The sequence below is a fragment of the Bos indicus genome, chromosome 25, assembly GCF_029378745.1.
Source record: "Bos indicus isolate NIAB-ARS_2022 breed Sahiwal x Tharparkar chromosome 25, NIAB-ARS_B.indTharparkar_mat_pri_1.0, whole genome shotgun sequence".
Lineage (NCBI taxonomy): Eukaryota > Metazoa > Chordata > Mammalia > Artiodactyla > Bovidae > Bos > Bos indicus.
Window position 1 is genome coordinate 793,655 of NC_091784.1, and position 23,114 is coordinate 816,768.

A 23,114-nucleotide genomic window follows, 5' to 3' on the forward strand; every position below is an offset into this window, starting at 1 on the left:
CTGATACATTAATTAATAGGAAAAAAATAGGAAGAGATAGTAAAATACTATATATGGTATCATCCTGTTTTTGTTGAAGAAAAGAAGTGTATTTATGTTCATGTAGTGTAAGTGATCTGGAAAGATTTTTGTCAAGACCAACAGTGATTGTTCTTGAATTAGCACAGTTTATTGTGTTTTCTGTGTTTTTCATTTAATGTTTGTGTTTTCTGGTTTTTTTTTTTTGTAAGAAACACATTGTATTTTTAAAATAGTAAAATTAGTACAGAAACTTTATTTTTAAAAATCCCAGCTGTCCTTTTTTGTCTAGCTCCCAGTTGCAGTGTCTAAGACTTCGTAACTTTTATTAAATATGTTTTTATCTGAATGACTGAAACTTAAGGAAGAACTTGGTAAATGCCATAAATAGGCATATAGTGCTGAGAGGATTCAAAGAGAAAGAAAAGGATCATGTGTGGAAAGGATCAGTTGCAGATGATGTTTGAATTGACCTTGAAAGACAGAGTTTTCTGTTGTTTTGTTTTTAAGAGGATACTATAATTTAATACCTCTTTGTACCCGTGATTAACATTTTGTGGATAGGCATTTGAGGAAATGAAATTTCTTTGATTGTATTTATTCTTTAAACTCATGGCTTATATTTTTAGGATACGTGCATTATCCAGCAGACTGACTTATTATCTTCTATTTGGGTTAGTATTATTACGGTGGTTTTCCCTAAGCAAACAACAGCCTGGTGAAGTGGATTGAAGAGCCTATTGTGTGATAGGGAAAGCAGCCAGGAATTAGGAAACTTCTGAATCGAAAAGTGTGGAAAATACACAAGTAGTGGAGAATTAATTGCATTTAGTGATTTCTGACTTGAAGAAAAAATAAGCTTTTAAAATTTTAATTGATTATCTTGCATTTTAGATCACTTTAAAAGAATGCCTTAAAATGCTTATTGTAAAGTATTAATTGTGATGAATTTGGTTTGTAAAGTTTTATCTTTTGAGTCAGACTATAATTCACAACCATTCATGATACTTGAAATGTTAAAAGTACTTCCTGAAGAAAAGTCAGATTTTATGGGCTGCTCCAGGAGCTCCCCTTTGACTTAAGATAAATATACTCCTGTGATAAAGTCATATTTCTGCAAACTAGCTCACTGAACTAATATTGGAAAGTATTTAATATGCTGTCATAAGACATTAACAAAATAAATTTGTAAAAGAAAAGCAAATCTATGGGACTAAAGGTATTTTACAAACATAGAATTTTTTATATATTCTATATAAAGTAATTCTTAAAGTTTTAGACCTTTTCTCTTTAGAATTTTATTCTTACAAAAATGTTTTCAAAGGTCTTATTTTATGTCACTTAAAATTATTCTAAAAAATTGTTTAAAATAATTTCTTACTCTAATTTGGATCTAAAATAGAATGAATACCATTTTTGAATTTTCAAGGCCGTTCCACATTTGGTTTCACTTTTAGTAAATTTAGTCATAATATTCCCAAACCCTGTAGGATACAGTTTCTGTGGTTCTCAGACCCTTTGTAGGGTGACAGAGATTGGAATTCTGAATCTCACGAGTCAAATTTTGGCCTTTGACTCTGTTCCCCTTTCACACTCCTTGCTAAGCTTGGGCTGTTGCTATGCTTGAAGGCTTGTCAGCTAGCAGGTTCCTATGGTAACAGGAATGGAAATTTCAAAGAAGAAAGAGAATAGGAGCACAAAGGCTTGGTTGATTTGACTTTGAACAAAAAATAGAAGGTTCCCTGTCTTGCACCTTTGTTGAAGAAACCAGAAACTTAATATTAGAAAGTTATTTTTGAGTTTGTAAACTTCATATACCCTGGTCTTAATTTAGTGAATAAAAGTGCTGCTGCTTAGGGGAGTACTCAGTAAGAATCTTCTAAAAACTTTATCAGCTGAAGATTCTTTTTTCCTCCTTTATAGAGCTTTGAGAGTCTGTGTTCCTTATATATATTCTCAACTTGGCAGTATGCTGGCTAACATTTAATTTTTACTTTGATGAAGTTAAAAATTGTGAAGAGTTCTAATCAGGGCAGTTTGCTTATTTGAAAAATATTAATGTTTTTTGTTTTGACATAATTGTATTGAGGTATGATTTGTATACAGTTAACTGTACCCATTGAACAGTGTTCAGCTTGAGTTTTGACAGAAGTATATATCTGTGAAACCATCATCACTATCAAGATATCATACATTTCCATCACCTCAAAAGCTTCCTAGGGATCTTCCCTGTGGCTCAGACACTAAAGAATCTGCCTGCAATGCAGGAGACCCAGGTTCGATTCCTGGATTGGGAAGATCCTCTGGAGAAGGGAATGGCAATCCACTCCACTATTGTTGCGTGGAGAATCCCATGGACAGAGGAGCCTGGTGAGCCGCAGTCCGTGGGGTCGCACAGAGTCCAACACTACTGAGCGACTAACACTGCTGCTGCCGCTAGGTCGCTTGAGTCATGTCCGACTCTGTGCGACCCCATCGACGGCAGCCCACCAGGCTTCCCCGTCCCTGGGATTCTCCAGGCAACTGACACTACTACGCTGCAAAAACTTCCTGTGACCATTGTAGTCCACCCCTCTGAGTTGACTCCCTGCAGAAACAGCCACTGATTGGCTTTCTGTCACTGTGGATTAGTGTGTTCATTTTCTAGAGTTTTATATGAATGTACTTTTTTATGTCTGGTTTCTTTCACCCAGAATTGGGATTTAGATTTTAATGCATGTTTTATTTTGCTTCTTAAAAACACCATTCCAGTTGACAATTGACTTTTTCACTTAGTAGTTGATTGAGCACAGGGAATTGAGCAGGGTTCCTGGTGCCCATCAAATAGGCCTTCTGCAGGTTTATTAATTTGTAACTCTTTCCTAATCTGTTTTTAAGCTGTCATTTACTAGGAGCTGTATCCTATTTTATATATTCTTATTTGTATATGTTGTTGTTGTTCGGTTGCTAAGTTGTGTCTGACTCTTTGCAACCCCATGGACCGCAGCATGCCAGGCTTCCCTGTTCTTCACCATCTCCCGGAATTTGCTCAAACTCATCTCCATTGAGTCTGTGATGCCATCCAGTCATCTCATCCTCTGTCATCTCCTTGTCCTCCTGCCCTCAGTCTTTCCCAGCATCAGGGTCTTTTCTAGTGAGTCGGCTCTTCACATCAGGTGGCCAAAGTATTGGAGCTTCAGCATCAGTCCTTGCAGTGAATATTCAGGGTTGATTCCCTTTAGGATTGACTGGACTGGTTTGATCTCCTTAATACTTCTATATATATTAACACCACTTTATAGAGGAAAAGCTGTAATTTAGAGAGGTTACAGAGAACAAACTGGTTAATAAGCTCAAGGGCTCTGGACAAGAATGCCAAGGTTGAACTCTTGGGACTGTCTTTGTAGCTCTGTGATCTTCGGCGAGCTACTTAGCTTTCTGTGTCTTCTTTTCTTCACATTTATTATCAAATGGTATGACTAATGATAGTACCTGCCTTATGGGATTGTTGAGAAGATTAAGTTAGGTGTGTGAAGCACTTACAGCACTGCCCAGCCTGTAGTGAGTGTCCGTCAATGCTAGCTGAGCCACAGCACAAGATACTTACAGCTAGTGAGTGACAGAAGCATACACTTAAAGTCTTATACTCAGTGCAAACAGCACAAAATGGTGATTCAAGTCAGTTTTATAATTCATGATGGGGCTCACAAATGCAGGTTTTACTAACATGGTAACATATCAATATCAGATTAGTTGGTATTGTATAGTTGAGGACTAAGCAAGTTTGAGACTTACTTAAGGCATACATATGCTTGTATGTATGATGTCTGTACATACATCAGCATGTGAATATAATGCATTTTTAAGCTTTGAATTTTTTTTTTTTTTTTTGGTGGCACTGGGTCTTTGTTGCTGTACACAGTCTTTCTCTAGTTGTGGTTTAAGAGCTTCTCCGTTGCAGGGGCTTCTCTTGTTTCAGGGTACAGGCTGGAAAGTGCATAGGCTTCAGTAGTCATGGAGCGTGGGCTTAATAGTTGCAACTTGCAGGCTCCAGAGCTCGGGCTCACTAGTTGTGGCCCACTGGCTCAGTTGCCCTGTGGCATGTGGGATCTTCCCAGACCAGGGATTGAACTGGTGTCCCTTGCATTACAAGGTGGATTCTTAACCACTGGACCACCAGGGAATCCCTAAACTTGAAAATAGTTATAGACTCACAGGGAGAAGGCAATGGCAACCCACTCCAGTACTCTTGCCTGGAAAATCCCATGGATGGAGGAGCCTGGTAGGCTGCAGGCCATGGGCTGGCCAAGAGTCAGACACGACTGAGCGACCTCACTTTCACTTTTCACTTTCATGCATTGGAGAAGGAAATGGCAACCCACTCCAGTGTTCTTGCCTGGAGAATCCCAGGGACAGGGGAGTCTGGTGAGCTGCCATCTATGGGGTCGCACAGGGTTGGATGCGACTGAAGCGACTTAGCAACAGCAGCAGCTCAGGAAATTAAAGGAGTGTAGAAATTCTATATACTGTAGCTAGTTTCACTGGGGGCAGGGGGCTGGGGAACTGTGCCTTGCTATCTTATGTAGCCATTAGTATCAAAACTGGGACCTTGGACTTCCCTAGTGGTCAAGTGGTTAAGCATCCTCCTGCCAGTTTGATACTAGGGGCACCAGTTTGATCCCTGATCCAGGAAGATCCCACATGCTTCGGGACAGCTGAGCCCAGGTACCACAACTACTGAAGCCTCTATTCCCTAGAGTCTGTGTTCTGCAACAAGAGAAGCCGCTGCAATGAGAAGCCCGCACACTGCAACCAGAGAGTAGCCCCCACTCACTGCAGCTAGAGAAAGCCTGCACTCAGCAGTGAAGACCCAGCACAGCCAAATAAATAAATAAAAAGTTTTAAAGGCACAGGTGATCTAAAAAAAAAAAAAAAGGAAAGTTATCATAGGTATACTCTTTAGCCCGTTATCATATTTCACCCGTTTTTACATGTACTCATTTTTGTGTCTGTATATGCACATGTCCATGTATTTTTATTGTCTTTGCATTTGTATCACATGTATAAGTTCATGGAGCCATCACTTTGGTTAAGATACTGTGGAAATTCCCTGGCAGTCCAGTGGTTAGGATTCTGTGCTTCCACTGCAGGGGGCACGAGTTCAGATCCCTGGTTGGGGAACTGAGATCCCACAAGTCCCCCAGCATGGCAAAAAGAAAACAAAACCCCCAAATGATACAGAACTGTTTTTATCACCACATCTTTCTTGTGCTTCCTTTCTCCCTACCACTCTTTCCTGTTCCCAGGCAACCACTAATTTGTTTTCTGTCCCTATAATTTTGTCAAGAATGTTATATAAATAGATTCATACAGTGTATAATCTTTTGAGATTGACTTTTTTCGTTTAGCATAATACCTTGAGACCCATCCAAGTTGCTTCATGAACCAGTAGTGACTGTTTTTAATTGCTGAGAAGTATTCCGTTACAGAGATGTTCTGCAGTTTGTTTAATCGTTCACTGAAGGATACTGAGTTGTTTCCAGCTTTTTGCTATTGCAAGTAAAGCTGCTCTGAACATTCATGTACAGGTTTCTGTGCAGACGTAAATTTTCCTTTCATGTAAATAAATGCCCAGGAGTGTGATTGCTGGGTTGCAGGATAAGCATGTATTTGAATTTTTAAGAAACTACTCAGCTATTTTCCATAGAAGTTCTACCATTTTACATTCTACCAGCAGTGTATGAGAGACGTATGTTCTCAGCATTCTTACCACCATTTGGTATTTTCACTATTTTTTATTCAGCTTTTCTCAGATGATGTGATATCTTACATGATTTCAATTTGCATTTCCCTTATGACTAATAATATTGAACATCTTCATGTGCCATTCATGTATCTTCTTTGATAAAATGTCCGTTCATGTCTATTGTTCATTTTCAGTTGAATTGCTTTTTACTTTTGAGCTTTGAGAGTTCTTTATAGATTCTAGATACAAATCCTTTGTTGGAAATATAGTTTGTAAATAGTTTATTCTAGTCTATAGCTTGCTTTTTCAGCCTTTTAACAAAGTCTAGGAGGCTAGAAGTCTTAAATTTTAACAAAGTCCAGTTTACCAAGTTTTTTTCCTTTTAGGGACTGCATTTTTGGTGTCGTTTCTAAGAATTCTTCAGTGGGTCTGCAAATTCTCTGAAGTTTTATAGCTTTATGTCTCACATGTAAATCTATGATCAATTTTGAGTTAATTTGTATCAAGTGAGTTTCATTTTTTTGCCTGTGAATATCCAATAGCTTAAGCACCATTTGTTGGGAAGGCTATCTATCCTTCCACCATTGAACTGCTTTTGCTTCTTCCTCAAAAATCAGTTATCTGTCCTTGTATAGATTTATATTTGGGTTCTCTATTCTGTCTTGTTGATCTTTGTGCCTATTTCACCACCAATACCACAGTGTCTTGATTTTTGGAGCACCAAAGAATTGATGCTTTTGAACTGTGCTGTTGGAGAAGATGCTTGAGAGCCCCTTGGACTGCAAGGAGATGCAACCAGTCCATTCTAAAGGAGATCAGTCCTGGGTGTTCTTTGGAAGGAATGATGCTAAAGCTGTAACTCCAATACTTTGGCCACCTCATGTGAAGAGTTGACTCATTTGAAAAGACTGATGCTGGGAGGGATTGGGGGACAGGAGGAGATGGGGGACCACAGAGGATGAGACGGTTGGATGGCATCAGCAACTCAATGGACATGAGTTTGAGTAAACTCTGGGAGTTGCTGATGGACAAGGATACCTGGCTTGCTGCAATCCACGGGGTCTCAAAGAGTTGGACACGACTGAGCAACTAAACTGAACTGAATATTAAGTAATCCGGACTTCATAGAATTGGTTTGGATTAGTTCTCTGCTGTTTTCTGGAAGAGATTGTGTAGAATTGGTATCCCTTTAAAATTGTTAGATTTTACCAATGAAAGCATCAGGCCTGAACATCTTTGTTCAGGAGATTTTAAACTACAAATTCAATTTGTTGAATTGTTACAGGACTGTTCATATTATCAGTTTCATCTTGGGTGAGTTTTGGCAGTCTGAGGAATTGGTCTACTTCATCTAAATTGTCTGGTTTATATGCATAGAGTTGTTTGTAATATTACTTAAGTATTTTTAACATTTTTATTGGAAAGTGAAAGTTAGTTTTGGTTGTGCTGGGTTTTCATTGCTGTGTGCAGTCTTTCCCTAGTTGCAGAGTGTGGGGGCTACTCTTTGTTTTAGGCTTTTCATTGTGGTGGCTTCTCTTGTTGCAGAGCCTGGGCTGCAGAGTGTGTGGGCTTCAGTAGTTGTGGCACATGGGCATGTCACTCTGAAGCTTGAGGGAATTTCCTGGACCAGGGATTGAACCCATGTCCCCTGCATTGGCAGGCAGATTCTTAACCACTGGGCCACTAGGGAAGTCCTTCCTTATTATATTTTTAATGTCAGTATGGTCTCTAGTGATACCCTCTTTTTCATTCTTGATATTGGTTAAGTTGTGTTTCTCTGTCATTTTAAATCATTTGTACTAGAACCTTATCAATTGCACTAAAGTTTTCAAAGAACCAGCTCTTGGGTTGTGTGATTTTTAAAAAAAATAAAATAAAATAAAATATTAAAAAAAAATTGATTTTCTGATTTCAGTGTCATTGACTTCTCTTCTTTGTTATTTCGTTTCCTTTGCTTGCTTTTGCTTTATTTTGCTCTTTATGGTTATTATGAGTAACACTGCTCTGTTATGAACATTCATATGCACATTTTTGCTTCAGTTCAGGTCAGTCGCTCAGGCGTGTCCAACTCTCTGCGACCCCATGGACTGTAGCATGCCAGGCCTCCCTGTCCATCACCAACTGCCAGAGCTTGCTCAAACTTCTGTCCATTTAGTCGGTGATGCCATCCAACCATCTCATCCTCTGTCGTCCCCTTCTCGTCCCGTCTTCAATCTTTCCCAGCATCAAGGTCTTTCCCAGTGAATCAGTTCTTCCCATCAGGTGGCCACAGTTTTGGAGTTTCAGCTTCAGCATCAGTCCTTCCAGTGAATATTCAGGACTGATTTCCTTTATGATAGAGTGGTTTGATCTCCTTGCCGTCCAAGGGACTCTCACGAGTCTTCTTCAACACCACAGTTCAAAAGCCTCAATTCTTTGGCACTCAGCTTTCTTTATAGTTCAATTCTCACATCCATACATGACTACTGGAAAAACTACAGCTTTGATGAGACGGACCTTTGTTGGTAAGTAATGTCTCTGCTTTTTAATATGCCGTCTAAGATGATCATAACTTTTCTTCCAAGGAGCAAGTGTCTTTTAATATCATGGATGCAGTCAGCATCTGCAGTGATTTTGGAGGCCCCCAAAATAGTCTGTCACTGTTTCCATTGTTTTCCTGTCTATTTGCCATGAAGTGATGGGACTGGATGCCGTGATCTTAGTTTTCTGAATGTTGAGTTGTAAGCCAACTTTTTCACTCTCCTCTTTCACTTTTCATCCAGAGGCTCTTTGGTCCTTCTTTGCTTTCTGCCGTAAGGGTCATGTCATCTGCACGTCTGAGGTTATTGATATTTCTCCCAGCAATCTTGATTCCGGCTTGTGTTTTGTCCAGTCTGGCATTTCACATGATGTACTCTGCATAGAAGTTAAATAAGCAGGATTATTTTTGCTTAGACATGATTTAAAATTATTTGGGGTATATTCCTAGGAGTGGAATTCTGGATCGCGTGGCAGTTTTATGTTTAACTGCTTGAATAGTCACCAGACTGTTCTCCATAGTGGTTGCCTCATTTTACATTCCTATCAGCAAATTTTTTTTGTACCTAGTCCAGCAATCTTACTCTCTTATGTAGTCGATAGTTCATTTATATATAATGCAATTGGTGATGTACTTGGGTTAATATCTGCCATCTTCTTATTCGATTTCAGTTTTTCCAAACTGTTTTTCTTTTTCTCTCTCCTGTCTTGACTTCTTTTGTATTATTGTATTTCTCTCTCTGATTACCTAGTTAGTTGTGCATTCTTTTATTGCTTACCCCAGAAATTATGATATGTACTCTTGACTTACAGTATTCTAATACAAATAATAACTTGGATCACTCTCCCATTAGTGTTCCTCTGACTCCTGTCTTTATCATTTTATTATTACACATAATTATTTTGTATTTTATATGTTTCTTCAGGCATTATTTTTTGTTTTTACAGAGAATATTCATTTCTGTTTTCCCACATCTTCCTATTTATTTAGGGGCTTCTAAGAGGCTCAAAGCATTTTATGAAAGAGTTACACATTTCAAAGTTTGTTGATATTTCTAGAAAGCCATTCACATGTAACATATTTATTAAGAATATGGGGTTTACAGTCCTATCTGTAACACTTTGAGTCTCAGTTTCCTCATGGAAATATAGGGAATAATATGTTAAATACAGTAATATCTACCTCATAGGTGGCTGTGAAGATTAAATGAGAAAATAAAGTTAAGCCTCTTACTAGAATGCCATACACAAAGAAAAATTTCATTATTCTGTTGTGGCAAGTACATAATTCCTGAGGTTTAAAAAAGAATTGTTCTTATATTCTGTATTAGAATCATCATTTTGTCTTTTAAACACTGATTTTCAAAAGAACATGTTTCGTTTCCTAAAGTTTCCCCCTTCATTTTTTTCTCTTTCATCCATCTAATCCAATGATCTATGTCCCAAGGAATTTTGATACTAGAACCTGTGTTTCAATAATAGAAATGTGTTACCGTAATAGAAGCAGCTTAGCCAAGACTGTCGAGTTCACCTTAGAGCCATTTGTAGAATTAAAAAAAAATTATTTGTGTAGAAAACAAACAACCCATTATTTCTATTTTCAGCCACAGAAGGCAGCCCATCTGTTGTTTATCTAATCTTGATTCAGAAACATACAAAAGTAGAACAATAACATCATATCTAACTTATAATTTTAGTTTCATTTTCTGATAACAGTGTTTCCCCTTCACCAGACAATAACAGAAGGACCTGACAGAGGAGCACAGAACTAGAGAAACACTGTTGATGTGTTTAAAAGACAAACTAGAGAAGCATTGTTTATGAAAGGACCATAAGGAAATGGGTATGTTTTGCTCTTCCAACATTAATGACAGCAAGTAATTCTCTATGAATATATAGTATATACTACTAATCTTTTTTTTTTTCTGCTACTAATCTTTCAAGTTGGTAAGTATCCTGCCTGTGACTTCCTAGCACCAAACTGATTTTTCCTCAACATTGTTCAGTGCCTGTCATAGAGGGAAAGAGGGAGAGTTACTGAAAAAATATTCAAAGTCTCTTATAGGAAAATATTTTGAAATATTATATTTTAGAAGTATAGACTATTAAATTTATTTTAAAAGTATTCATCCTATTATGTACAGGCTGTAAAATGCTATCAAGGGGCACTTTTGGATAAATACTTTAAAATATGTGAGTCATTTTGGCCTGTGTGAAACAGACTAAATAGCCTAAGCCATGAATTCCGTTTTAGTCTTAACTCAGATCAACTGGTGGTGGTGGTGGTGGTGGTGGTCATTCGTTAAGTCGTGTCCGACTCTTTGTGACCCATGAACTGCAACACGCCAGGCTTCCCTGTCCTTCACTGTCAAAGAGCCCTGTCTTTTTCACTATCCAAGAGCCCTGTCTTTTTGGGCTACTGTTGTAAATCCCGTAGACTAGCTGATAAACAACAGAAAGTTGTTTCTTGTAGTCCTGGAGGCTGGGGAGTCCCAAGATCATCAGCAGGTGCCACGTCTGGTGAGTCATGTTTCCTGGTTCCTAGACTGCCTGCTGCTTCTCCCTGTCCTCGCAGCACGGGAGCCCATTCCTTCCTGGCCTGACCCCTCCCAGAGTGCCTGCCTCCTAGGATCATCACCACGTGCGGGGTGAAGTTTGAGGGCCCATAAACTGTCAGCCCATTGCAGTCCCTAAGTATACTCTGCATTGTTTCAGTCTTTTGAAATAATTCGAGCTTTCCTAATAGCCCACTACATGTTCTTTTTGTTATATGTTCGTTGGGCTCTTGAAAATAATATGTATCAGAGGGAATGCAGTGTTCCGTGTGTATCAGTTACATCAGGTTTGTCACTCATGTAATTCAGCTTCCAGTAGCCACGTTGAGTAAAAGCAGAAGTAGGTGAAATTACCTGTAATATATTTTATTTTAACACACCCCAAATATTATCATTTCAGTGTGTAATCAACATGATAAAACCTAATGCAATAGTTCACGTTCTTTTTTTCATGCTAAGTCTTTAAAATCCAGCATGTGTTTCAGGCTTGCAGCGCATCTCATTGTAGAGCCAGCCACATTTCAGGTACTTCATGGTTGCAGGTGACTACGTACCAGGGAGCCCAGTTCCACGAGAGATGTGTCTTTAACGTCTCCCACTGGGATTATGAACTCGGCTGTTACTCCTTTTCTATTTCTGTCAGTTTTTATGTATTGATATTTTGAGGTTATGTTATTAGGTACATTCCAGTTTAGAATCCTCATCTTCTTGCTAGACTGAACTTGTATCAGTATGAGATGTTCTTTTTTATTGCTAGTAATGCTTCTTTCTTTAGACACTATTTGACAGTGATGTTGCCACATCAGTTTTCTGTCCGTGTTAGCTTGGGTATCTTTTACTTTCACCTGTCTAAAAGACCTTCCATCTTAACATGTACCTCTGAATAGTGTATAGTTTTCACTGGAATCAGTTTGAGTATTGGCTCTGTTTATAATGTTGATATTTCAGTGTGTAGACACCATGTTGCTGTGTGATTTCTGTTTGTCCCACCTAGTCTGTGTTTTTTGCTCTTGCCTTCTTTTAGAAGTATGAAGTGTTTCTCTAGTTCTGTGCTCCTCTGTCAGGTTGTTGGGGGTACATTTGCAGACACAGTGTGTGTTTTACTTTCAAGTCTAACTTAGTACTCTTACTGCCTCCCTGACACGACTGTTTCCTCCTTGTCACTGTCACACTTTAAACGGTTAGATATATTTTTGGCATTAACATCATTGTTTTGTAGAGTTAGTATTTACCCTCACAGTTACCTCATTGTTGGTCTTGTTTTTTATATTTCCATCAGAGACTACTTTTCTTTTTCCCAAAGCACTGCCTTAATATTTTTTTTTTAGTTCATGTGTGTGGGTGATGAGTTGTCTCATTTCCATTTGCCCTCAAAGTCTCTATTTTGCTTTCACTTTCGAAGAGAGTTTTTGTTGGATGTAGAATTCCAGGTTGGTGGTTATTTGTTTCTCAGCATTTTACAGATGCCAGTCCATTATCTTCTGACTTCCTTGTTCTTGGAAAGTCAGCTCTCAGTGTTGTTGTGCCGTTAAAAGCCACACCCTTTTTCCTCTGAGTGCTTGAACATTTGCTTCTTGCCTTAGGCACCTGCAGAGCTGCTGAAACCAATGTGTGGTTTTCATTTTTGACTCAATGGTCTGATTCTTGAACCAACTCTTACCACTGTCCCTGTCAGTCAGTTCAGTCGCTCCGTGTCTGACCCGTTGCAACCCCATGGGCTGCAGCACGCCAGGCTTCCCTGTCCATCACCAACTCCTGGAGCTTGCTCAAGCTCATGCCCATCGAATCGGTGATGCCATCCAACCAGCTCATCCTCTGCCGTCCCCTTCTCCTCCTGCCTTCAGTCTTCCCCATCATCAGGTTCTTTTCCAATGAGTCAGCTCTTTGCATCAGGTGGCCAAAGTATTGGAGCTTCAGCATCAGTCTTTCCAATGAATATTCAGGACTGATTTGCATTAGGATTGACTGACTGATTGGATCTCCTAGTAGTCCATGGGGCTCTCAAGAGTCTTCTCCAACTCCCCAGTTCAGAAGCATTGATTCTTTGGCATTCAGCCTTCTTCATGGGCCAACTCTCACATCCATGCATGACTACTGGAAAAACCATAGCTTTGACTAAATGAACCTTTGTTGGCAGAGTAATGTCTCTGCTTTTTAATATGCTGTTTAGATTTGTCATAGGTTTCCTTCCGAGGAGCAAGCATCTTTTAATTTCACCATCTGCAGGAATTTCGGAGCCCAAGAAAATAAAGTGTGTCACTGTTTCCACTGTTTCCCCATTTATTTGCCATGAAGTGATGGGGCTGGATGCTATGATCTTCATTTTTTGAATGTTGAGTTTTATGCCAGCTTTTTCACTCTCCCCTTTCACTTTCACTAAGAGGCTCTTTAGTTTCAGCCCCTGGAGGCATTTCTTTTTTTTTTTTTTTTTTTTAATTTTATTTTATTTTTAAACTTTACATAATTGTATTAGTTTTGCCAAATATCAAAATGAATCCACCACAGGTATACATGTGTTCCCCATCCTGAACCCTCCTCCCTCCTCCCTCCCCATACCATCCCTCTGGGTCGTCCCAGTGCACTAGCCCCAAGCATCCAGTATCGTGCATCGAACCTGAACTGGCAACTCGTTTCTTACATGATATTTTACATGTTACAATGTCATTCTCCCAAATCTTCCCACCCTCTCCCTCTCCCACAGAGTCCATAAGACTGTTCTATACATCAGTGTCTCTTTTGCTGTCTCGTACACAGGGTTATTGTTACCATCTTTCTAAATTCCATATATATGCGTTAGAATACTGTATTTATGTTTTTCCTTCTGGCTTACTTCACTCTGTATAATAGGCTCCAGTTTCATCCACCTCATTAGAACTGATTCAAATGTATTCTTTTTAATGGCTGAGTAATACTCCATTGTGTATATGTACCACAGCTTTCTTATCCATTCATCTGCTGATGGACATCTAGGTTGCTTCCATGTCTTGGCTATTATAAACAGTGCTGCGATGAACATTGGGGTACACGTGTCTCTTTCCCTTCTGGTTTCCTCAGTGTGTATGCCCAGCAGTGGGGTTGCTGGATCATAAGGCAGTTCTATTTCCAGTTTTTTAAGGAATCTCCACACTGTTCTCCATAGTGGCTGTACTAGTTTGCATTCCCACCAACAGTGTAAGAGGGTTCCCTTTTCTCCACACCCTCTCCAGCATTTATTATTTGTAGACTTTTGGATCGCAGCCATTCTGACTGGTGTGAAATGGTACCTCATAGTGGTTTTGATTTGCATTTCTCTGATAATGAGTGATGTTGAGCATCTTTTCATGTGTTTGTTAGCCATCTGTATGTCTTTTTTGGAGAAATGTCTATTTAGTTCTTTGGCCCATTTTTTGATTGGGTCGTTTATTTTTCTGGAGTTGAGCTGTAGGAGTTGCTTGTATATTTTTGAGATTAGTTGTTTGTCGGTTGCTTCATTTGCTATTATTTTCTCCCATTCTGAAGGCTGTCTTTTCACCTTGCTAATAGTTTCCTTTGATGTGAAGAAGCTTTTAAGGTTAATTAGGTCCCATTTGTTTATTTTTGCTTTTATTTCCAATATTCTGGGAGGTGGGTCATAGAGGATCCTGCTGTGATGTATGTCGGAGAGTGTTTTGCCAATGTTCTCCTCTAGGAGTTTTATAGTTTCTGGTCTTACGTTTAGATCTTTAATCCATTTTGAGTTTATTTTTGTGTATGGTGTTAGAAAGTGGTCCAGTTTCATTCTTTTACAAGTGGTTGACCAGATTTCCCAGCACCACTTGTTAAAGAGATTGTCTTTAATCCATTGTATATTCTTGCCTCCTTTGTCGAAGATAAGGTGTCCATATGTGCGTGGATTTATCTCTGGGCTTTCTATTTTATTCCATTGATCAATATTTCTGTCTTTGTGCCAGTACCATACTGTCTTAATAACCGTGGCTTTGTAGTAGAGCCTGAAGTCAGGTAGGTTGATTCCTCCAGTTCCATTCTTCTTTCTCAAGATCACTTTGGCTATTCGAGGTTTTTTGTATTTCCATACAAATTGTGAAATTATTTGTTCTAGCTCTGTGAAGAATACTGTTGGTAGCTTGATAGGGATTGCGTTGAATCTATAAATTGCTTTGGGTAGTATACTCATTTTCACTATATTGATTCTTCCAATCCATGAACATGGTATATTTCTCCATCTATTAGTGTCCTCTTTGATTTCTTTCACCAGTGTTTTATAGTTTTCTATATATAGGTCTTTAGTTTCTTTAGGTAGATATATTCCTAAGTATTTTATTCTTTCTGTTGCAATGGTGAATGGAATTGTTTCCTTAATTTCTCTTTCTGTTTTCTCATTATTAGTGTATAGGAATGCAAGGGATTTCTGTGTGTTGATTTTATATCCTGCAACTTTACTGTAGTCATTGATTATTTCTAGTAATTTTCTGGTGGACTCTTTAGGGTTTTCTATGTAGAGGATCATGTCATCTGCAAATAGTGAGAGTTTTACTTCTTCTTTTCCAATTTGGATTCCTTTTATTTCTTTTTCTGCTCTGATTGCTGTGGCCAAAACTTCCAAAACTATGTTGAATAGTAATGGTGAAAGTGGGCACCCTTGTCTTGTTCCTGACTTTAGAGGAAATGCTTTCAATTTTTCACCATTGAGGATAATGTTTGCAGTGGGTTTGTCATATATAGCTTTTATTATGTTGAGGTATGTTCCTTCTATTCCTGCTTTCTGGAGAGTTTTTATCATAAATGGATGTTGAATTTTGTCAAAGGCTTTCTCTGCATCTATTGAGATAATCATATGGTTTTTATTTTTCAATTTGTTAATGTGGTGTATTACATTGATTGATTTGCGGATATTGAAGAATCCTTGCATCCCTGGGATAAAGCCCACTTGATCATGGTGTATGATCTTTTTAATGTGTTGTTGGATTCTGATTGCTAGAATTTTGTTAAGGATTTTTGCATCTATGTTCATCAGTGATATTGGCCTGTAGTTTTCTTTTTTTGTGGGATCTTTGTCAGGTTTTGGTATTAGGGTGATGGTGGCCTCATAGAATGAGTTTGGAAGTTTACCTTCCTCTGCAATTTTCTGGAAGAGTTTGAGCAGGATAGGTGTTAGCTCTTCTCTAAATTTTTGGTAGAATTCAGCTGTGAAGCCGTCTGGACCGGGGCTTTTGTTTGCTGGAAGATTTTTGATTACAGTTTCAATTTCCATGCTTGTGATGGGTCTGTTAAGATTTTCTATTTCTTCCTGGTCCAGTTTTGGAAAGTTGTACTTTTCTAAGAATTTGTCCATTTCTTCCACATTGTCCATTTTATTGGCATATAATTGTTGATAGTAGTCTCTTATGATCCTTTGTATTTCTGTGTTGTCTGTTGTGATCTCTCCATTTTCGTTTCTAATTTTGTTGATTTGATTTTTCTCCCTTTGTTTCTTGATGAGTCTGGCTAATGGTTTGTCAATTTTATTTATCCTTTCAAAGAACCAGCTTTTGGTTTTGTTGATTTTTGCTATGGTCTCTTTTGTTTCTTTTGCATTTATTTCTGCTCTAATTTTTAAGATTTCTTTCCTTCTACTAACCCTGGGGTTCTTCATTTCTTCCTTTTCTAGTTGCTTTAGGTGTAGAGTTAGGTTATTTATTTGACTTTTTTCTTGTTTCTTGAGGTGTGCCTGTATTGCTATGAACTTTCCCCTTAGAACTGCTTTTACCGTGTCCCACAGGTTTTGGGTTGTTGTGTTTTCATTTTCATTCGTTTCTATGCAAATTTTGATTTCTTTTTTGATTTCTTCTGTGATTTGTTGGTTATTCAGCAGCGTGTTGTTCAGCCTCCATATGTTGGACTTTTTAATAGTTTTTCTCCTGTAATTGAGATCTAATCTTACTGCATTGTGGTCAGAAAAAATGCTTGGAATGATTTCTATCTTTTTGAATTTACCAAGGCTAGCTTTATGGCCCAGGATGTGATCTATCCTGGAGAAGGTTTCATGTGCGCTTGAGAAAAAGGTGAAATTCATTGTTTTGGGATGAAATGACCTATAGATATCAATTAGGTCTAACTGGTCTATTGTATCGTTTAAAGTTTGTGTTTCCTTGTTAATTTTCTGTTTAGTTGATCTATCCATAGGTGTAAGTGGGGTATTAAAGTCTCCCACTATTATTGTGTTATTGTTAATTTCTCCTTTCATACTTGTTAGCATTTGTCTTACGTACTGTGGTGCTCCCGTGTTGGGTGCATATATATTTATAATTGTTATATCTTCTTCTTGGATTGATCCTTTGATCATTATGTAGTGACCTTCTTTGTCTCTTTTCACAGCCTTTGTTTTAAAGTCTATTTTATCTGATATGAGTATTGCTACTCCTGCTTTCTTTTGGTCCCTATTTGCATGGAAAATCTTTTTCCAGCCCTTCACTTTCAGTCTGTATGTGTCCCCTGTTTTGAGGTGGGTCTCTTGTAGACAACATATGTAGGGGTCTTGTTTTCGTATCCATTCAGCCAGTCTTTGTCTTTTGGTTGGGGCATTCAACCCATTTACGTTTAAGGTAATTACTGATAAGTATGTTCCCGTTGCCATTTACTTTATTGTTTTGGGTTCGAGTTTATACACCGTTTTTGTGTTTCCTGTCTAGAGAATATCCTTTAGTATTTGTTGGAGAGCTGGTTTGGTGGTGCAGAATTCTCTCAGCTTTTGCTTGTCTGAAAAGCTTTTGATTTCTCCTTCATACTTGAATGAGATCCTTGCTGGGTACAATAATCTGGGCTGTAGGTTATTTTCTTTCATCATTTTAAGTATGTCTTGCCATTCCCTCCTGGCTTGAAGAGTTTCTATTGAAAGATCAGCTGTTATCCTTATGGGAATTCCCTTGTGTGTTATTTGTTGTTTTTCCCTTGCTGCTTTTAATATTTGTTCTTTGTGTTTGATCTTTGTTAATTTGATTAATATGTGTCTTGGGGTGTTTCTCCTTGGGTTTATCCTGTTTGGTACTCTCTGGGTTTCTTGGACTTGGGTGATTATTTCCTTCCCCATTTTAGGGAAGTTTTCCACTATTATCTCCTCAAGTATTTTCTCATGGTCTTTCTTTTTGTCTTCTTCTTCTGGAACCCCTATGATTCGAATGTTGTAGCGTTTAATATTGTCCTGGAGGTCTCTGAGATTGTCCTCATTTCTTTTAATTCGTTTTTCTTTTATCCTCTCTGATTCATTTATTTCTACCATTCTATCTTCTAATTCACTAATCCTGTCTTCTGCCTCTGTTATTCTACTATTTGTTGCCTTCAGAGTGTTTTTAATTTCACTTATTGCATTATTCATTATATATTGACTCTTTTTTATTTCTTCTAGGTCCTTGTTAAACCTTTCTTGCATCTTCTCAATCCTTGTCTCCAGGCTATTTATCTGTGATTCCATTTTAGTTTCAAGATTTTGGATCAATTTCACTATCATTATTCGGAATTCTTTATCAGGTAGATTCCCTATCTCTTCCTCTTTTGTTTGGTTTGGTGGGCATTTATCCTGTTCCTTTATCTGCTGAGTATTCCTCTGTCTCTTCATCTTGTTTAAATTGCTGAGTTTGGGGTGTCCTTTCTGTATTCTGGCAGTTTGTGGAGTTCTCTTTATTGTGGTGTTTCCTCGCTATGTGTGGGTTTGTACAGGTGGCTTGTCAAGGTTTCCTGGTTAGGGAAGCTTGTGTCAGTGTTCTGGTGGGTGGAGCTGTATTTCTTCTCTCTGGAGTGCAATGAAATGTCCAGTAATGAGTTATGAGATGTCTATAGTTTTGGGGTGACTTTGGGCAGCCTGTATCTTGAAGCTCAGGGCTGTGTTCCTTTGTTGCTGGAGAATTTGCTTAGTATGTCTTGCCCTGGAACTTATTGGCCCTTGTGTGGTGCTTGGTTTCAGTGTCGGTATGGAGGCATTTGATGAGCTCCTGTGAATGAATGTTCCTGGAGTCAGGAGTTCCCTGGAGTCAGGGTTTGGACTTAAGTCTCCTGCTTCCGATTATCGTCTTATTTTTACAGTAGTTTCAAAACTTCTCCTTCTATACAGCACCATTGATAAAACATCTACATTAAAGATGATAAGTTTCTCTACAGTGAGGGTCACTCAGAGAGGTTCACAGGGTTACATGGAGAAGAGAAGAGGGAGGAGGGAGTTAGAGGTGACCCAAATGAGATGAGGTGAATCAATAGTGGAGAGAGTGGGCTAGCCAGTAGTCACTTCCTTATGTGCACTCCACAACTGGACCACTCAGAGATGTTCACGGGGTTATACAGAGAAGAGAAGAAGGAGGAAGGTAACAGAGGTGGCCAGAAGGATAAAAGGGGGGAATGAAAAGGAGGGAGACAGATCCAGCCAGTAATCAGTTCCCTAAGTGTTCTCCACCGTCTGGAACACACAGAAATTCACAGAGTTGGGTAGAGTAGAGAGGGGTTAGGGAGGAGACACAGGCGACCTGGTGGAGAAAAAGGAGGGTCCAAAGGGAGAGAGAGCAGTCAAGCCAGTAATCTCACTCCCTAGTGAAAAATGGGTCCTGAAGATTGGGTCCTTAAAGGTACAAAATTGGTAACAAATACATAAAAGCAAAAATTAAAAATCTAGAGTAGAGTTTGGAATTTCAAAAATACGATGTTAAAGAAAAGAAGAAGGAAAAGAAAGAGAGAAAAAACGAACAAACAAAAACAAACAAGGTCGCGAAAATTATAAAGAAAGTACAGGTACAAAATTGATAACTAATACCAGAAAGCAAAAATTAAAAATCTAGAGTAGAGTTTGGAATTTCAAAAATACAATGTTAAAAAAAAAAAAAAGAAGAAGAAAAATAAAGAGAGAAAACAAACAAACAAATACGAACAATGTCACAAAAATTATAAAGAAAATACAGGTACAAAATTGATATCAAATACCAAAAAGCATAAATTAAAAATCTAGAGTAAAGTTTGGAATTTCAGATATACAATGTTATATAAAAGAAGAAGAGAAAGAAACAGAGAAGAAGAAAAAAAAAAAAAGTCACAGAAATTATATAAAAAAAAACTATAGGTACAAAATTGATAACATATACCAAAAAGCGAAAATTAAAAATCTAGAGTAGAGTTTGGAATTTCAAAAATACAATGTTAAAGAAAAGAAGAAAAAAACAAAAACAAACAAACAAAAAAAACAAGGTCAAAAAATTATAAAATATATATATATGAAGTTTGCTGAAGAAGAAAAAAATAGGGTCTTTTTTTTTTTTTTTTTTTGCAAAGTAATAGGTTATAAAAGTGAAAATTAAAGGAACAAAAGAGGACTTAAAATTTTTTTTTTAATTAAAATAAAAGAAAGAATGATCGTAAAAATAATAAAAATATATCTAGGACTTTTTTGTTTGTTTTTTTTTTTTTTTTTTGTGGGTGTTGTGGGTTCAGTTCATTTTTGGCTAGTTTCTTGGTCAGATTTATATTTCTCAAGATCTATAGGCCCCTTCCTATGTAGTCCGTAGTATCCACAGGGTTTTGATCTATTGCCTATAGCTTCCAAGGCGTTTCCCTCTGTTATATCTTCTTCTGTTTGCTAGTCTCTTCAGTATCTGGTTTCCGCCCTGACTCAAAGGGCACGGTGGAGGACACTTTTTTTTTTTTTTTTTTAGGCTTACTTGTTCAGTCGCGCTGTGGGGAGGGAGGGATGCTGCAAACAAATAACACTGGCGTGGGCTCGCAGTGCCTCAGCCACCCTGGGTCTGCCCCTGCTCACGGCGCGTGTAGCCTCCCTGTCCACACTGCTCGGACTCTAGGTTGTTCCGCCGGGAACAATCCGAGGCTGGCCCTGGGCTGCATGCACCTCCCAGGTCCAAGCCGCTCAGGTTCAGGCACTCGGGTAGTCCTCAGAGGCGCAGACTCAGTTGGGCCTGCGTTTTGTGCTCTTCCCAGGTCTGAGCGCCAATTTGCTCTTCCCAGGCGAGCGCCAATGCTGCGACTTATCGCCTCCCCGCCACTCGGTTATCTGGATGTAAAACCGGCGCACCTTCTCAGGCAGATGTTGACCGTCCAGACCCCCAAGAAGTTTTAGTTAGCAAAGAAGCCTGCTTACAATTTTATAGATAATGTCTCTCTGGGGCTGCGATTGCCCCCTTCCGGCTCTGGCTGCCTGTCACCGGAGGGGGAAGGTCTGCAGCCGGCTATCTCTGTTCAGTCCTTTGTTCCGTGCGCGGGCCTGGCGGTCTTAGGTTAGGGCTGGCTTTTCGCGTGGTAGGTATCCCACAGTCTGGTTTGCTAGCCCAAATTATTTCGCTCAGATAGCGCTCAGGGTATTCAGGCCAGATTCTTACTCTCAGCAATGCAGCCCACGCCGCGCCTCCCTGCCCAGCCCCAGTTTGCTAATGGCGGATGCAGGCGTCTGCGCTGCTTCTCTGCTGGGGGAGTTACCGTAGGGCTCGCAATCTGCGAGTTTTAATTGTTTATTTATTTTTTTCTCCCTGTTATGTTGCCCTCTGTGCTTCCAAAGCTCGGCACAGATTCGGCAGTGAGAAGGTTTCCTGATGTTTGGAAACTTCTCTCTTTTTAAGATTCCCTTCCCGGGACGGAACTCCGTCCCTCCCTCTTTTGTCTCTTTTTTTTTGTTTTTAATATTTTTTCCTACCTCCTTTCGAAGAGTTGGGTTGCTTTTCTGGGTGCCTGATGTCCTCTGCCGGCATTCAGAAGTTGTTTTGTGGAATTTACTCGACGTTTAAATGCTCTTTTGATGAATTTGTGGGGGAGAAAGTGTTCTCCCCGTCCTACTCCTCCGCCATCTTGGCTCCTCCCTCCTCCCTGGAGGCATTTCTTATTCCCCTTTCTGTCTTTTCTCCACCATGAGGGTCCCCATTTATAGTTTTTAACAACATAGTTTAACAACAGATTCCTTCAATACATTCTATCCCTTTTCCCTCTTATATATATATTGTAACCGATCCATCCTTCAGTTCACTGATCGTCTCGTCAGCTACGTCCAATCTGATGTTAAGGCCAGAGACTGAGTTCTTAAATTCAGTCACTGTTATTGTAAAGTTCTAGATTGGTTTTGATTCTCAGAAATTTTTCCTTTTGTCAAGTATATTTTTGAACAGGTGACATTTGCATCTGATACCTCTAGCATACCTCTGATACGTTGATATATATCTCATATCTCTGGATCTGGTTCAGTTCTTTTTCTCTTGGTCCTGTTTGTTGTTACACCCTCTTTTGCTTCTTTGGTTGCATGTTGGACATTATGTTTGGAAAACCCTAGAGGTTCTGAGTGATGCTGCCTTCTTCAGAGTTTCCTCTGACGCAGACCTCCAGTGGGGACAGAGCTGTCTGTTCACTCAGGGCCTGAGGGACTTGAGGCTTGGGGGTCCTTTTAAGCTCAGTCTCAGCAGCCTTCACCCACCTTCCCCCCCGACCCCAGGGAGGAGCTTTCCAGTGTCTCCAGTGTCTGGAAGCCTGGGGTGCCTCCCAGGGCCCCGCGTTCTCGGCAGGTCCTGAAGCCCACCGTCTCTCCTGAGCACCACGAGGTGACTGATAGTCAGCGCTCAGCCGGTTTGGGCAGAGTGTTGGGTACGTTTTCTGACATCCGGACTGACTCGTCAGGCCTGCACTTGACTTTTTGTCTCCACAGCCCAAGGAACCCTCCAGAGCTGTGTTAGCCAGCCCCCTCTGCTTGACTTTTTCCCTTCCTTTTCTTCAGAGAGTCAGCTTTGCTCAGATGCCCCGAGGGAACGAGCGGCCCTCTCAGTCTCCAGCTCCCTCACCAAGCTTCGCTTTTGTTTGAAATCTTGGATTGTGGCTGCCTAAGGACCTCTTTTAAACCTTATTTAGCTTTTCTAGCTCTTGGTAGGCTGACCTACAAGATGCTTGCGTCTGTCACTGGAAGTGGAGACACCCTGGGGGAGGGGGGGTCTTCTGTCATCTGAAGCCACATGTAACAGTCACAGTAATTGTCTTGATCAAGTTTATTTGATACCAGGGAAAACAAGAACCAGGGGTCCTTGCTTGGTACCCATGGTTGTGTTTCTGGTCAGAGTCCCCAGCTTGCCTGGGCTGTTTCAGTGCCACGTGAACTTGGGAAGGAGGTGGAGCAGGCGGCCCACGCGGCCTGGAGACAGAGGAGCCGGTCTCCCCTCTGCCCTTGCCCCTGCCGGCCCAGGGCAGGCCTTGCAATGCCGGGCTGCTGGTGGTGGAGGCCAAGGCTGAGGAGGGAGGGGTTACGTGACCTGTATTCTGTGACATGGTCACATGTGGGTTTTCTTTTTCAGTTTGAAAAAATGACTGCTTTTAGTCTTCCCTCC

General features: G+C 39.6%; 1 protein-coding gene across 1 annotated transcript in view; it reads left to right on the forward strand.

Annotated features, from left to right (window-relative positions):
• Positions 1-1,330: 1,330 nt before the first annotated feature.
• LOC139179657 (liprin-alpha-1-like) overlaps positions 1,331-23,114 on the forward strand; it is a 37,761-nt gene continuing 15,977 nt past the window's right edge. Inside the window, exon 1 of the mRNA XM_070779300.1 lies at positions 1,331-10,103. The gene's annotated coding sequence lies outside the window, so the exon portion shown is untranslated. The remainder of the gene's footprint in view (positions 10,104-23,114) is intronic.